The 15,353-nt window shown below is 34.6% G+C and overlaps 1 protein-coding gene across 5 annotated transcripts in view; it reads left to right on the top strand.

Moving 5' to 3' along the window:
- LOC119082548 (protein sickie) overlaps positions 1 to 15,353 on the top strand; it is a 239,638-nt gene that overhangs the window by 94,511 nt on the left and 129,774 nt on the right. The window contains exon 1 of one of the 5 annotated variants that reach the window (XM_037192064.1): positions 6,462 to 7,087. The exons of the other annotated variants lie outside the window; for them this stretch is intronic. The gene's annotated coding sequence lies outside the window, so the exon portion shown is untranslated. Of the gene's footprint in view, positions 1 to 6,461; positions 7,088 to 15,353 lie in introns of those variants that run through there. 5 annotated transcript variants of the gene reach the window in all.

Raw genomic sequence — 15,353 nt, forward strand, 5'->3', positions numbered from 1 at the left:
ATTATAAAAAACATTGTGAAACATGAATATACACACTCTGCATATAAAGTTTTGCAGCAAAACATTTTTCTTGTAAAACCATTGTTATTGATTCCCATACAATTTATGTAGTCGAAACGAATATGTCTCTCTGGTAATTCCTGTTCCATTCGCATTTCAAAGATCGAAAATTTGATGGATGAGAACTTTATTCTTTGTACAGGCCACTTCATCGACGATAAAGAACAAACTTTTATAGAACGGAAGTAAATACCTTTTTTGGCTAATGTGCAAACAAAAACTTATTGTATAACAACAAACACATTCACCAAACAATATATTGTATTGCTATGTGGATGTGGATGTTGGCAACAAAATGTAGTTCTAATGCGTTTTTCAACTTTAAGAAGGTTCATAAAAAAAAATGGGAATAGAAAAAGAAATGTCAACAACCCATTTAACGAATATTTACACAATAATAACATTTCAAATAAACATTTTGAACCTTTCGTGTTTGCATTCGACTACATTGTCGTAGGTTCAATAACCATAAATCGTTTGATATTTTTTTGTTTGTTTTGCTTGATTGTTGTTTTATTTTTGACTAATGCAAATTTATGCACGCCCATTCGGAATGAATGTCTTCATAATACAGAGATGGATGATATTTTGAGAGAAGAGCATATCCCATCTCCGATTACATTGTCAACGAATTCAATCATAATACAAACTATAGATCTGGAAATAAATTGCATTAAAGGAAGCATTACCTATAACTAAAAGATGAAATCGATAACATTTCGCTGGGCCTATTTTAAAGATTTTTTTAGAAATTCTAGCAAAATGTATTCCATAAGAATTTCGTTGAACAAATGAAAATCTAGATTTTTATTATCTGAATTTTAATTAGCCTCGCGCTCGCAACAAGAATGAAAAACTAAAATCAAAAAATCTAGATCTTCATTTGTTAAACCAATTACAAACCACTATAACTCTCAGAACAGAAAACATGTCGCATTTCACGTTTCTATCTCTGTACCAAGAAATTATTCTACAAATTTTACAAGTTTTACAAAATTGAAAATGTTTGAAAAATTCAGAATCTATAACATACAGTCAAAGACAGTGAAAGTGAAAATCAGCTGATTTTATTTATTTGGAATAATCATCGGCACGTTTGCCAATGATGAACGGTTACAACGATTAAAAATCTAACTCTTAAAAATTATAAACAGCAAGACAATTCCTCAAATGAAGCTTGACGAAACTTAGAACGAAAACCAACAATTACTACAAAAAACTTAAATAAAAAAATAAACGATCGCGTCTTAGCAATACTGAAACCAAATTCATCCAACTACACGGCTATGGTATCAGAAAACATAAGAGCCAACAGCGAATTTCAGTTCACAATCCATTGACAGGGACTTGATCAAACGGAGATACGTGGCCCTATTGGCTCGCAGGTTAACTAAACGACTAAGATTGTTAAAAATCCTGGAGAAATTGCAAACCGGTTCGAAAAAACCATAAAACGTGCGATGAGTTGGAACGTGCAAAAACTCATGAAAACGGAGGGACCTGGAAGGTCGGTTAACGATGAACTTCAAAGCGAGGTCGGGAGCATCAATACGACCGTTGAGAAAATCGTGCACGAAAAAGGCGTACAGATTTATCCTTCGCCTCGACAGAGTCTCGATCCCGAGAGTTTTACACCTAGACTCATAGGAGGTAAGCCTGTAATTAGCGTCTCTCCTAACAGTCCTACAGTCCATACATACAATCAAAACTGCTTATACTTGTCAATCCTGTGTATTTTATTAATTTGTATAAATTTTAGAATTTGTAGAAAGGGCATAGCAGGGTTAGCATGTAAAAAGTGCCCCCAAAGGAACTAAAGCTTGTGATACATCATTCGAAAGGTCTTGGCCTAGAACTACTTTTAGTGTAGTATCAAACTCCAAAATGGAGTTATAATGGAGTTATTGACGGAAACGTGAATTTTGTTTTTCATTTATTTCTCTCAAATTCAAAGAAAAATTCAATGATCAATTAGGGTGTTTTCCACCATTTTGAAAAATCTGAAAAAATTATGTAAAATACATGCCCATAAGACCGATCAACGGTCAAAATACCGAGTTAGTTCTGTACCTCCAACGTCCGAAAAAAAATCGCCGAATTTTTCTCTGAATTTTTTCACCCTTATATAGGGGTCCAAAAAATCTGATAAAAATCTCAGATGTTACCCTTCATACAGACATTTTTTGAGAATTTTTACACATTTTTACGTCAACACATTAGATAGAAATAAATGAAAAACAAAATTCACATTTTCGTCAATAACTCCACTATAACTCCATTTTTGAGTTTTGGAGTAGTTCTAGGCCAAGACCTTTCGAATGATGTATAACAAGCTTTAGTTCGTTTGGGGGCACTTTTTACATGCTAACCCTGCTATTCCCTTTATAGAATTTTCTACAAAATTTGGCTAAAATCTAAAAATTTCTACAAATTCTACAATCGCTAAACCGAATTGGTGTGCATACGTTATTTTGCACCAGCTGGTCCCATTTGGAATTGTATGTGACCAGCTGGTGCAAAATAACGTATGCACACCAGTTCGGTTTAACGATTGTACCACATTCTAAAATTTACAAAATAAATTTTGAAATTCTAGAAAGAATCTAAAAATTTTTGAAAACATTTTCGAGAAAATAAGCCCTGACAATTCGTCACAATATCTAGACTCCTTCCTCTATGCTCGCTTTATTCAATTTAATTAACAAATTGAAAAACATTTTGATTTCAAAATTCTTCAATTTATAATTTAATAAACATTTTGTGACGATGTGCGATATGTATTTTACTGTACTTTATAGTACAATCAAGATGTGGTTGGATTTTTGAATTGAATTAACTACGCTTAATTGAAAAGTTTTCAACTTAAAACTGTTAATAGAGCATAACGGAACGCACAAAGATAGATAGATACGGGTGTTAAATGACTTACGGAGTTAGTATTTTCGTTATGTAGTTATTTCTTCAAATTACATAGTTTCGTTTGGTAATGTGACACTCAAAGTTTGATGTGAATTAATGTTGGGATTTATGTTACTTCTGAAAAGCATTTATTCAACCTAACAAAGACGACGAGTACTCGCACACCACCACTATAACTATTGATTCTTTTACATCTTCTGATTTAGATATTGCACAAGAAGGATCTTGTACTTCATTAGTTTTAACATTCATTTTGCTATATAAGTTCACAGCGGAAGAGTTCATTGCTTATTTTTATTTGTTGTTGTCGATAACAGATGTTCAATGTTAAATACACTGAAACATTATCTTTCTAACATCCCTGTAATACAATTATGTCAGTTGTTAATGGCTACTAAGAATTATGTGTAGGAAAGGGGGGAACGATGATAGAGTGGCAAAGAAAGTTGTTGTGAGGGCACTAGGCCCGGAGGCCGCCCAAAGAAAAGGTGGATTGACTGCGTGGAAGATGACCTACGTGAGCTGGGTATTCGCAATTGGAAAGTTGTTGCCGAGGATCATCTAATATGGCGAAATGCTGTTGTTAAGTAAGTAAGTAAGTAAAGGGGAATCTAATCGAAGGTGTATACTGGGAAATGTCTATGCGGTTCTTCTTTCTGCCCGGCTTCCAATTTTGTACCAAATTAAAGAAAATCTTACAGTTTTCGACAGTAGTTTTGTATCCAAAAATAGGCGGTCGACGTTCTTGGAGTGCGGGAAATATTAATGAAATTTGAACGCGTCTGTGACACTAGTTGCGAAAAAAAATCTTTACCTCTTAGGCTACCTTTAACTTCACAGTCGTACTCCATTAGCCGTGTTAGTGCAGTTTACTTGTTCCCTTGACTGTAAGTCAGGGTCTTATGCCGGAAAATACCCTAGAATATTTGTATACCAAAGGTTGTATGAAATGTTATGAAAAACGGAATTGTTTGTCCCAATATTTTGCTTGTATACACGATAACTTGAGTAATTATCAACCAATTACCAATTTTATTTTTTTAATCGACGCAGATATCAATTCCTGAGGTTAAGTTCGAAGATGGGCTATGTGGGATTAAGGATCTGAAAGTTATTCCAGAAAAACAGTATTTTCCACTGTTGGAAAATTCAATCAATCGAAAAAGATTACTTTGATGGAATTTGATTTTGTCGGTTAGTTATATCCAGCTATGACGCATGCATGATAGTCAGCTATCACGGTGATAGTTGGCTATAGTCAGGGATAGTCAGCTATCACGGTGATAGTCAGCTATCACGGTGATAGTCAGCTATCACGGTGATAGTCAGCTATCACGGTGATAGTCAGCTATCACGGTGATAGTCAGCTATCACGGTGATAGTCAGCTATCACGGTGATAGTCAGCTATCACGGTGATAGTCAGCTATCACGGTGATAGTCAGCTATCACGGTGATAGTCAGCTATCACGGTGATAGTCAGCTATCACGGTGATAGTCAGCTATCACGGTGATAGTCAGCTATCACGGTGATAGTCAGCTATCACGGTGATAGTCAGCTATCACGGTGATAGTCAGCTATCACGGTGATAGTCAGCTATCACGGTGATAGTCAGCTATCACGGTGATAGTCAGCTATCACGGTGATAGTCAGCTATCACGGTTATAGTTGGCTATCACGGTGATAGTCAGCTATCACGGTGATAGTCAGCTATCACGGTTATAGTTGGCTATAGTCAGGGACAGTCAGGTGAAAGTCAGCTATCACGCATGATCGTTTTCTAGCCATGACATAAAATATTTATAAAATTTTATGAAAAACCAATTTCTTAATCGTTATTCAAATGTATGAAATGACATTAAAAAACAATCATACAGAAAACTTTAAAACTCCTACGAGTGTGAAGTTTGCGGCCAGAGCGAAGCGAGGGCCGTAATTCGCACGAGTCGTGCTATTTTTTTCATGATTAAAGGTTTTGTGAATGTAGAAAGTACCGGGGGGCTTCCTTTTTGTACGTAAGTGTAAGGGAAGAACGTCTATCGTACTATTTTATATTGTACCAAAGTGAAAGAGTCCTCTAATCGTTCCAAATTCGCATCTTTTACTTTTGTTTAACGTTAACAATAAGACTATAAAACTGAATAATAGACGACTTATACGAGTGGGACGTTTGCGGGCAGAGCGCAGCGAGGGCCGTAATTCACACGAGTCTTTGTCTATTTTTGTATTGTTGATTAAAAATCTGGCCGCAAATTTACAAGCAAATAGAGAACAGAAAAAGTGGTTTTCCAAAGAACTTGTACTCAAGCGAATGTTTTATATCCGTTATTTGTGATGTTTCGGAAGATTAACAACGGAAAATAAAATGAAATTGATTAAAAATATATTGAAAAAATTGTCAGTCAAGGGCCCTGACCCGCCCAAAAGGTGGGGCCTAGTTAATAGTATAAGATATTTGTTACAAAGACTTCAGCGACACGTTGCCAAAACAATCTCTTTGTAAGATTCATAGAGAATCAGATCGAACAGAAATAAATGCACAATCAAATTCACGAAAGTGAGTATGTTACATTCAGTGGACTCTACTGATGCTACAGCAGCTTGTAGCTTAGTGATGATCGGTTTTATTTCCAAGGATTTCCTCAGATTAACAATTATTCAATTAAATTTTACTTTAGCAAATTTCATAATTTCCACTTCTTAGAACCGAAACGTGGGTGCAATTGAAGTGCTAGTGACTCATGATGGAACTACGGTTTTATAACAGTTCTTTCAGTGACTAATACGCTACTTTTAGTCGACTATCGGAAATTCATTTCAGCGTGCACATTTGCCAGATAAGAACTAATGCACTCTAACGTTAGCCGACCATAAATGTTTGATAACTCGTTGAGTCCCATTCCTGACAAATATAATATTCTCCAAAATGATGTCTTTGACATTTCTCACTTAATATAATAAAATAAATCAAACATCAAAACAAGTTTACCGATCTGGCCTGTGTGTATTCCCCCATCGGTTCGGAGTGTGAGGTATAAACCTATTTTGACCGGATGAATGGACTTCTATGAATTTATTATTATTCAAATTTCAAAATATTTTCGTTTAATATAGCATTGGTATATAGCGATGTATCGGAAAGATAGTCTAACCTTCTTTTTTGAAAGAAAGAATTAAGAATTAAGAACTTCTTAAAAGTCAACTATTTACAATCAATATTTAAACAATAAACACGTCAACTATTGTTATGTTCCAATATTTATATTTTGTTATTTTTGTTACTCTTTTAATTTTTCATTTTCTTATACTCCACTATATACTTACACGCAACACACATGGATATATAGATATATGATTGGGTAGCTCGCTCACGTTTTACATTAACTAAATGCTGCTTGATCCAAAATATTGTTGTTGTTGTTGTCGGTTTTTATGTTCGTTCGGTATTAAAAAAAACACCATGTCAAGTTTGTGTTTCAGTTCCAAACCAACTGTTAAACGAAAAGGTTCAATCGATATATAAAACGGTTTGAGAAATCACAACACACACACGGGCGGTCATTCTTTTAACAAAAATTTAAAGTTACTTTTTTTTACGTTGCCTTTCGTATAGGAAGATATATCAAGTAAAATGTGTTATAAATGCGGCTTAAATGCTTATGCGCGCGTCAATTTATCGGTATATATATGTTAATTACTAAGGGGTTATAGCAGCATCTGAGAAAGAAAAATTAATGTGTGATCTGTGGATGAGATAGGTCTGTTTCCGTGGTGTTATGGTAAAGAAACCGAAAAAATTTCCGAAACATTTAATGAGTTAAACCATTACGAGTGTGAATAACAAAAAAGATAATTTTTTTCGTCTATTAAAAAAGTTTCGGTTGGTATTGTAAAGTGCACTGCGCTATCTTTTTTATCTACGTCCATTATGCTCTAACGCATAACTAGCTTTTAGATAAATATCAATACCCACCAGTGTTGTGAGTTATTGCTGTTGAATTTTATTTCAAAATAAAATTTCTGTAATTCAGTTGAAGAGATCATGTGTGTATTGGATATCAAAAAATTGAATCACATTGCTATGCCTTCAAAACAACAACGATTCCATTGTAAGTAATATTATTAGTTGTTGACTCCAAACAAAAGCCGTTTCGCTTTAGTATATTCACTATTCTTTGTTACAAATGATACACATATCGATATCAGTTTACCTTGACGAACCTCGACTGTGTCATTGAAGAAAAAAAAAAATTCAGTCAAAGACTTCACCGAACAATTGAATCCCAATGATAAGAACCTATTGTCTCGGCTTATTGGCGAGCGCAACAGATGCATAAGATAGGTATAATAACCATATCCGGATACCCCGTCGACAATATATTAGCCTTTTAAGTTTTCCATAATAAATTTGGCGAGATCCTGCAGTTTCGGATTTCGTATCTCTCATTTCCGTTGTTCATAATTGCTTTTTGTACAGTGGAAGAGAATTGCTTAAATTTATATCTAACTAACAAAAGATTCGTTTGCTTCAGTTTTCAATTTAAAGATGATTTTCACTCGACTCAACTGAAATTATTATTTGTTTACCTACCCCGTGAAGAAAATAGGAAATTCCAACAAGAGGAAAAGGTTGCAAAACGCCCGAGTTGGAATTTCCTATTTTCTTCCAGAGGTAAACGCAACTTTTTTCATATATGCGAAGTGTGATTAACAGCTTTTCTCCACGACACACATCAATTTATTACACAATTTTTTTGAACAAAAACCAAGATGACAGTTCAGAGCAGAAAATGTCTATTTTCTGTCCTGTCAAAACAAAAGGTGAGAAATTATATATTTTCTCCCCCGAACTGGCGTCAGACAAAGCAATAACAAAACGACATTTTCTCATGGCTTTTAAGACCCGTCATTGGAAAATGACAGGACAGTTTCCCGAAAATGTATGGAAAATTTTATCACAAAAATTCAACGAAAAAATTTAAAGAAACTCACCTCTTATGCTTTCCATTGTATTCGGGCATAGTCTCTTTAGGTCGACAAGGCATATTTGAACACTAAACACGTTTTACTCGATGCAAAAACGAATAGTTTTTTTTTGTCGTGACAAAAACAGAAAATATTTCGACACAACTGTGACACTCCGCTATTATAAGTACTAGAATGAATGTTTGCTGTGTTCACTTCGGCGGTAAAATATTTTCATTCAAAAAAGTGTCCGACACTTCAACGATGTATACGCTACCCTTTGTCAACTGTTTCATGATTTTTATAATATGTCCGACACTTTTTTGAATGAAAATATTTTACCGCCGAAGTGAACACATCAAACATTCGTTCTATAGTAGCGGAGTATCACAGTTGTGTCGAAATATTTTCTGTGTTTTTGTCGCGACAAAACAAAAAAAAAACTTTTTGTTTTTGCATCGAGTAAAACGTGTTTTAGTGTTCAAATATGCCTTGGCGACCTAAAGAGACTATGCCCGTATACAATGGAAAGCATAAAAGGTGAGTTTCTTTGAATTTTTCCGGTGAATTTTTGTGATAAAATTTTCCACCCATTTTCGGGAAACTGTCCTGTCATTTCTCAATGACGGGCCTTGAGTAGAGAAAATAGAAGAAAATAAGGTTAATCACACAGCACATATGAAAAGTTCGTTAAACGAGATACTAGTAATGGGTAGAGTGGAGTTGGGGTTCTTTTTAAAAGAAAGTACGAAAATATTTATCAAACTAAAGAATTTCATTTTTTAATACTTGATCGCTACGGATGAAAGTCCTGTTTGATTTACCTTGATTAAACACTAACTTACCTTGTCAAACAAGTGCATGAAACTCTACTCAGATTACAATAAAATAATGTTTCAATAAAATGAAACTTAAAACCTTTATCTCATGGATTTTAGTTTTTCTTAACCGGTGCATTACAGTTTGAAAGAAACACACCGACCTGACATGATGAATCGTTTGGTTTATAAGGAAAATATTGTGGTCAGACGATAAGCTTAATATACATCGGAAACCACAAAATTCTTTTCGGTATTATCGGTTTGTCATTTCAATTTACTTTCATGTCAGTTTTTTTTTTGAAAAACTTAATTATGTTTTGTAGTCGTAGATAAGACCCTCCTGACTGAATTAACATTTATAGCGCGCTTGTACATACAATCAACTTTCACAAAATTAATAACATTTCGTTGTTACACTAGACGTATAAACATAAAAGAAAAAAATTGGTTTGTCTTCATCAGTCAATTTTGATTCTATTTCGCATGTTACATAAATAAAAAATTTTATGTTGCGTTGCAGTGTTTCTCAATCGAATCGTTGCTTTTAAGACTTATGACACACTTCTTTCTTTTAATTTCTTTTGATTTTATGTGTAAACAATTCTTTGATGTGTGCTTTAGTAAGAAAATGTTTTGAGAAGGCAGCACAGAACTCGTTTCCGATTCCTATTCAGAATTAAATTTTATATTTTCAAAAAAATGTAAAAATTTTAGGTAACTTAGAATATCCGCACATGCACAAGGTAAATTTTTTTTTTTTGATGATTAATTAGCGCTATCTGAAAACTAGTCTGCATAGTCTGTGGTTTGAGACCTATGTCATGTTCCTATATATACCTAAGACAAAAATGTTTGTTCTGACACTTTCGCTTTTTAATTCCTAGGAGAGCGTAACTAAGGTGGGTCAGTCAACACTCTTAGTAGAAAAGCCAAATTGGTGTCAAAACGAAGGTATTGTTCCACTAACGGATTCAAAAGTATTGCTCTGTAAATTCGACGAGATGAATATGAACGACTTTCAGAAGAAACGGTCAGTTCTTGGAGAAATGACGAGCAGTCGAAGTACTCACCGTTTCATCAGGAAGTAATTGTTTCCTAAGATGTTCTATATATAAATTCTACAAAAAATTAGGTAGGCGAAGGAGGCGAAGGAGGCGAAGACGAAACAGCAATTTACTGAGGAATGATGAGTTCACGGAGTTGACCACTCCATTTCTTCGAGAACTCGTGGTTTCTTCAGAAAATCGTCGATACTCATTTCTTCGATCCTTCCGCGCAATTTTAAAAATAAAATTTTTAGTCAAAGATCTGACGTGTTCGACGACATTATGATTTTACTTATCAGGGATTGTTCATAAAGCATGTCAAATCGAAAGAGATGTGAGATATGGTTAAAAATGTGAAAGAAAGAGATGCTAATAGTCGTCACGTGTGACATACCTTATGAATTTTTCCTCAAATGTTGATGGTCTAGATTTCATAGCTCATGTGGTGAACCTAATGCATTCATTTTGAAACCAATTTTCTGGATTTTTTATGATAACATAACTAACGCCGACCCGTACGAAACACCTATTTGTATCAAAAGCCTTTACTGTGAAACTCTTCATTTCTTTTACTTCATTCTCTACTGAAAAGCTATTCGCCCTTTAAAATCACTTACATTATCTTTCTTTGCCTTGTTAGCATATACAAATAAATTGCCGGAGGCAATATAGACAGCCCCGTACGAAGTCAACTTTCATAAATTCCTATTTAAACAGCTATATACCGCTATATACCGCTATATTTACCTATATTTTCCTATAAATAAACATTTCACAGATGAATATGCTATTATATAGCTCTATATGCCTGTATATAGCTCAATATAGGTGAATATAGGTATATATAGATGTCCATATATTGAATGCCTGAAACACCTCACACACGTAACAAATTATTTCCATGCTAACAGAAACTCTAAGTACCATTTTTCCCAAGATATATCACTTTTATTAAAATCCAATATGGCCACCGGCAGCCATTTTGTTAGGAGACCGGAAATTTTACCGACGCTTTACATTCGTTAATACCTTTCAAACAAAAAAAAATTCATGAAATTCGGTCAAAATTTACTCGAGATATTGACAAAATACTCCACGTTCATTGTACGGCCGAGTAGCCAGATAAGAGCTCACTCCAAGAGACCTAGCTCACGCTCCGGAGAACATAATTTCAAAAACTTTTATTTCCCTGATTGGTACGGTCAATACCTATCTAATAAAGCTAAAACAGACGAAATATGTTGAAATGTGGCCGACCTACAAGCAAAAACTGCTTGCCTCCTGTGCCTGTTTCACACCAAGGGGTCTAACTCACGAGTCGGTCATCCGATTTCCATAAACTTTTTTTTTGTCGATCGGTATTGTAAATACCTTTTATTTGACGTATCACTTACAAGTTTAACGTTTAAATGTCCGGAGATATCTTCGAAAAACCGTAAAGCACTTATTGGGCCACAGCTCGGGAGGGGTCGATCCAAAATCACTCATCTTCGAACTTAGCCTGTCTTTTGACATTACCAAACGGGGAAAAAAAAGAATTTTCAAAATCGGATGCGTTTTACTCAAGTTATCGTGCAGACAGACAGGCGGACAGACGGACATTTTTTTTCCACTGATTTGGCATCTCTAGACAACCACAGTAGGTTTCCCCTTACTCAGGGAGTCCAATTCGACGTGCTACAAACGTATGCGTAAACCTATAAGACCCCAGTACTTCGTACGGGTCTAAAAATCTGACTTACAATACACCAATTCAGTACTCAGAAACGAAAATCTTAGTGACTTAACTCTCGGTTTTTTTTTGTCAAGAAAAACCCATTTAGGACTGAAAAGTTAAATCTCTCAGCAATTATCCATCATAAACAATTAGCTTGCCCCTATGATTTTCGAAACACCATTCGTCGTTCGAAAGTACTTTCAAGTAATAAACACAAGCCATGAATGACAAAGACAAAACCTGTCCCGAAAACTGCCCAACATTTCACTGAAATTATAAAGATGTCAAAAAATTTACAAAAAAATTTTAATGACAAACTTGAACTCCCTTGGAATTATACTTTACGAACGAATAAAAAAACGCAATCTCAACGCAACATTGTACTTTTTTCATAAAATTACTCTCCAAAGAGTGTTAAAGTTCTGTGTACTGCAACACCCAGCAGTTAATAAAAAAAAGTCCTACAAAAACATTAACTTTTTAATGTGCATCTTTAAAAATTCAACTCAATTTCCGAACATAATATTTCAACAAAAAAATATAAAATACAAATTTGCATAATATCTTTCTCTTATGAAAATAATGAAAATAATATTAAACAAAAAACAAATTCTTATTTCAATGTTCCATGCGACGATTTTATAATGCACTCCGTATAAGGTACACTTTGTTTTAGTTTTGTGATTGTACAGCTTAGTGCGTTGTTTAGGTTAGAATGAACTTCTAATATCACACTGCAATAGCCAGCGTATTTGTTTTATTGAACCAACCTAGTGTTTCATATGCAAAATCTATTACTTCAATGTTTGTATCAATGTTTGTCATATATATATGACAACACTAGTCAGAGCTCATCGCTTAGTATTTGTCGTCTTTGTCGATACCAGATGTTTATTACTGATATAGTGGAAGTGATCTGATCCCGACGGAGAGGAATCTCTAAAAAGTGATTCGTAGTCCAGTGCCCAGCTGTATATTGTTTGCAAAGGACAAACTGTTGCATTATTTTTTACCGAAGACAACGACTGCATTCAAAGAAAACGAAAGAAGAAAAAAATGCAGAGAAAAACTTGCGTAATATTGTAACCAAATATGGTAGTATGTCCAATAGCTGTTTTATGCAGACAATAGGTTGCTTTGCAAAATAACAACTCCTTCTCTAACCATATATGAAAAGAGATATGCAATTAACACAGAAAAGTGCTTTATTTTCTTGTTGTTGTTGCATAAAGAGAATAATTTATTGGTTAGTCATACGATCGCTGCACACGAAAAAAAAATGAGCAAAATAATTAAAATACAGAACAATGAACCTTGAATTATTTAACATTTTATGAAGACGGTAAATCACACACAAAAATATTACGGCGAAACTGGCATGCGTATTGAAACTCCTTGTCTGTTAAATAAGAATGTTGTTTGATCTATCCCATTTTATTCGTTTTATTGTCTTGCCAAATCAAAGTTTTTTCTTTAAAAAACTTTTATTGACATGTGTCTTTTTATAGAGATATGTCCACTAAAATATATGTAAAACGAGCCATCAGAACAGTCGGAGCGTTTGCTGCGACTGAGCCCCGTACAAACCCGTATATCTATTGCGTACGTGACCCTAGTGCGTCTGTCACCCTACTTTGACCGTAAGCCTATTGCGCCGGTTAATGTAGTTAAAGTAAAATTATTATGAAATGTGTACATCTTAAAAATTGCGCATAGCGCAATTACGAAGTCCCGTACGACGTTCCTTTCAAATGAAACAAAAATTTCAAATCGCCCTAAAATTTTAATTTTTTTGAGTATAAATACACATAGGGCCCTAGTATCGGCCACAGTCCGAGGACCCAAATTTAAAAAAAATTTCAACTACATTCTATTCGGCCTTTGATTACCTTCCAAATGAAACCAAAATTACGAAAAACGAATGAAATTTACTCGAGTTCTATGTAAAATACACATAGGGCCCTAGTAGGATTTCACTTCTAAGGCCCTAACTCACGGTTCACTCACCCGATTTAAAAAAAACTTTTTTTCCTGGATTGGTATTGACAATACCTATCACTTGCCATGTCATTTACATTTCCATCGTTTGTTTTGCCATAAATATCACCAAAAGACCTTAAATCACTTAGGTGGCCCTAACTCACGAAGGGCCGACCCGAATATGCCCATCTTCGAACTTAACCTCACTATTTCGACTATCTTTCAGGGAAAAAAAAATTTTTGAAATCGGATTTGATTTACTCAAGATATCGACGTGACGGACAGACGGACAGACAAAATTTTTATGGCGGATTCGTCATCTATGAACATAGGCAAACACTTTGCCCTTACCGTCTGCTTCGAATTCCATCAATTACACACGGCATCGTAATCCTATAAGCCCCTTTGTACTTCGTACGGGGCTAAAAAGTTCTTCAACTACGTTACAATGTTACTGCCAGAATCAAAAACTGAACAAATAAAAATCTATTTACAAAATCAAAAAGTGATGAAGTAACTGACGAGGCAACAGAGAGCTCGTATTTTGTTAAGCCGTTTAGTCGCATTTAAATAATAAGGAACCCATAACGAACAATATTATATACACGTTTATGGTATAACTGAAGAAATAAAAAAAGAATTGAATGCAATGCCGCATTTTTGAAATGAATTAAATAAATTGAAGGTCGTTGGCTGAATATCAATCATGAGAGTTAAACATAAAGAATGCAGTGAAACACGGACGCAGTGATGTTTGAAGAGATTTTTTTCTTCATTTCGATGACAGAGAAAATTGCTTAGATGTGAACTGATCTGATGGGGTTCTGGTTAAGATAATGTATTCCATAGAAATAAGAAATAATTTGATCAGATTATTTTCCAATTCACCAGCTGGTTCACAAACTATCACGGGTACAGTGAACGAAGTCAAGCAGCACGCAATGTCTGAGTGTCCTTGTTAAGTTGACGTCATCTATGTACACACGTGAATATGTATAGCAAGTAAAATCTCTGGCCAGTGCTTTGTTTGTAGACCAGCTCTTGTGTTCAGCTGAATCAAAATGAACTGCACATTGCAATAAGCCAATAAGATCTTATAACTAGTTGTCGATTTTTAGATTCTTATAATTTTCTTATCGCATCTGTTCTCGACATGGACAACCAAAGTTTTCCACCTGCTCTGGCTGGTATTCTCTTAGATAGCAAAATGTATGTTTAAAATATTGACATTTCAATTAGAAGATTTTGCGTGAAACAGTTGAACAAACAATTTATACAAAAGGAGTAATAGATTTCATGCTGTTGAGATTGAAGTTTGTTCAAAGTTACTGAATAGTACAGCTTGATAAAAGTTGATTTTCTTGCGTCGGTTCAGGACTTATTATTCGGAATTTTAATTCTTAAATTCTTGAAATAATTCTGAAAGTTCTCAAATTTGATTATTAGGAATTTTAGAATTTTAAGAATTTTCTTTACATTCTTAGGAATCCCCAAAAACAATTCAGAATAATAGGATAGGATAAGATGGACAGTAAAGCTGATGCTTTCCAAGCACCTAAACCGCCAATGGCCCTACCCATATTTTCGAGAGATTTTACAGTTGTGAATCATATGATTTATCTATTAGAACATAGGTGTCGCTAGTGGTTAACAACACGGTTGTGACTTACGCATGTGACGTATGAGAACTGTGTTCAGCATTTTTTTTTGTTGTTTTCTTAGAGACCTATTACGGTCGATAGAGCTGACTAGTCGTAACTAACAGCAGAGACTAATCATTTGCGATTGGGAAAAACCCTATGAACTATGTCTGACACGGGAGTCGAACCCGTGACATATAGGGCGT

The sequence above is a fragment of the Bradysia coprophila genome, unplaced genomic scaffold, assembly GCF_014529535.1.
Source record: "Bradysia coprophila strain Holo2 unplaced genomic scaffold, BU_Bcop_v1 contig_476, whole genome shotgun sequence".
Taxonomy (NCBI): domain Eukaryota; kingdom Metazoa; phylum Arthropoda; class Insecta; order Diptera; family Sciaridae; genus Bradysia; species Bradysia coprophila.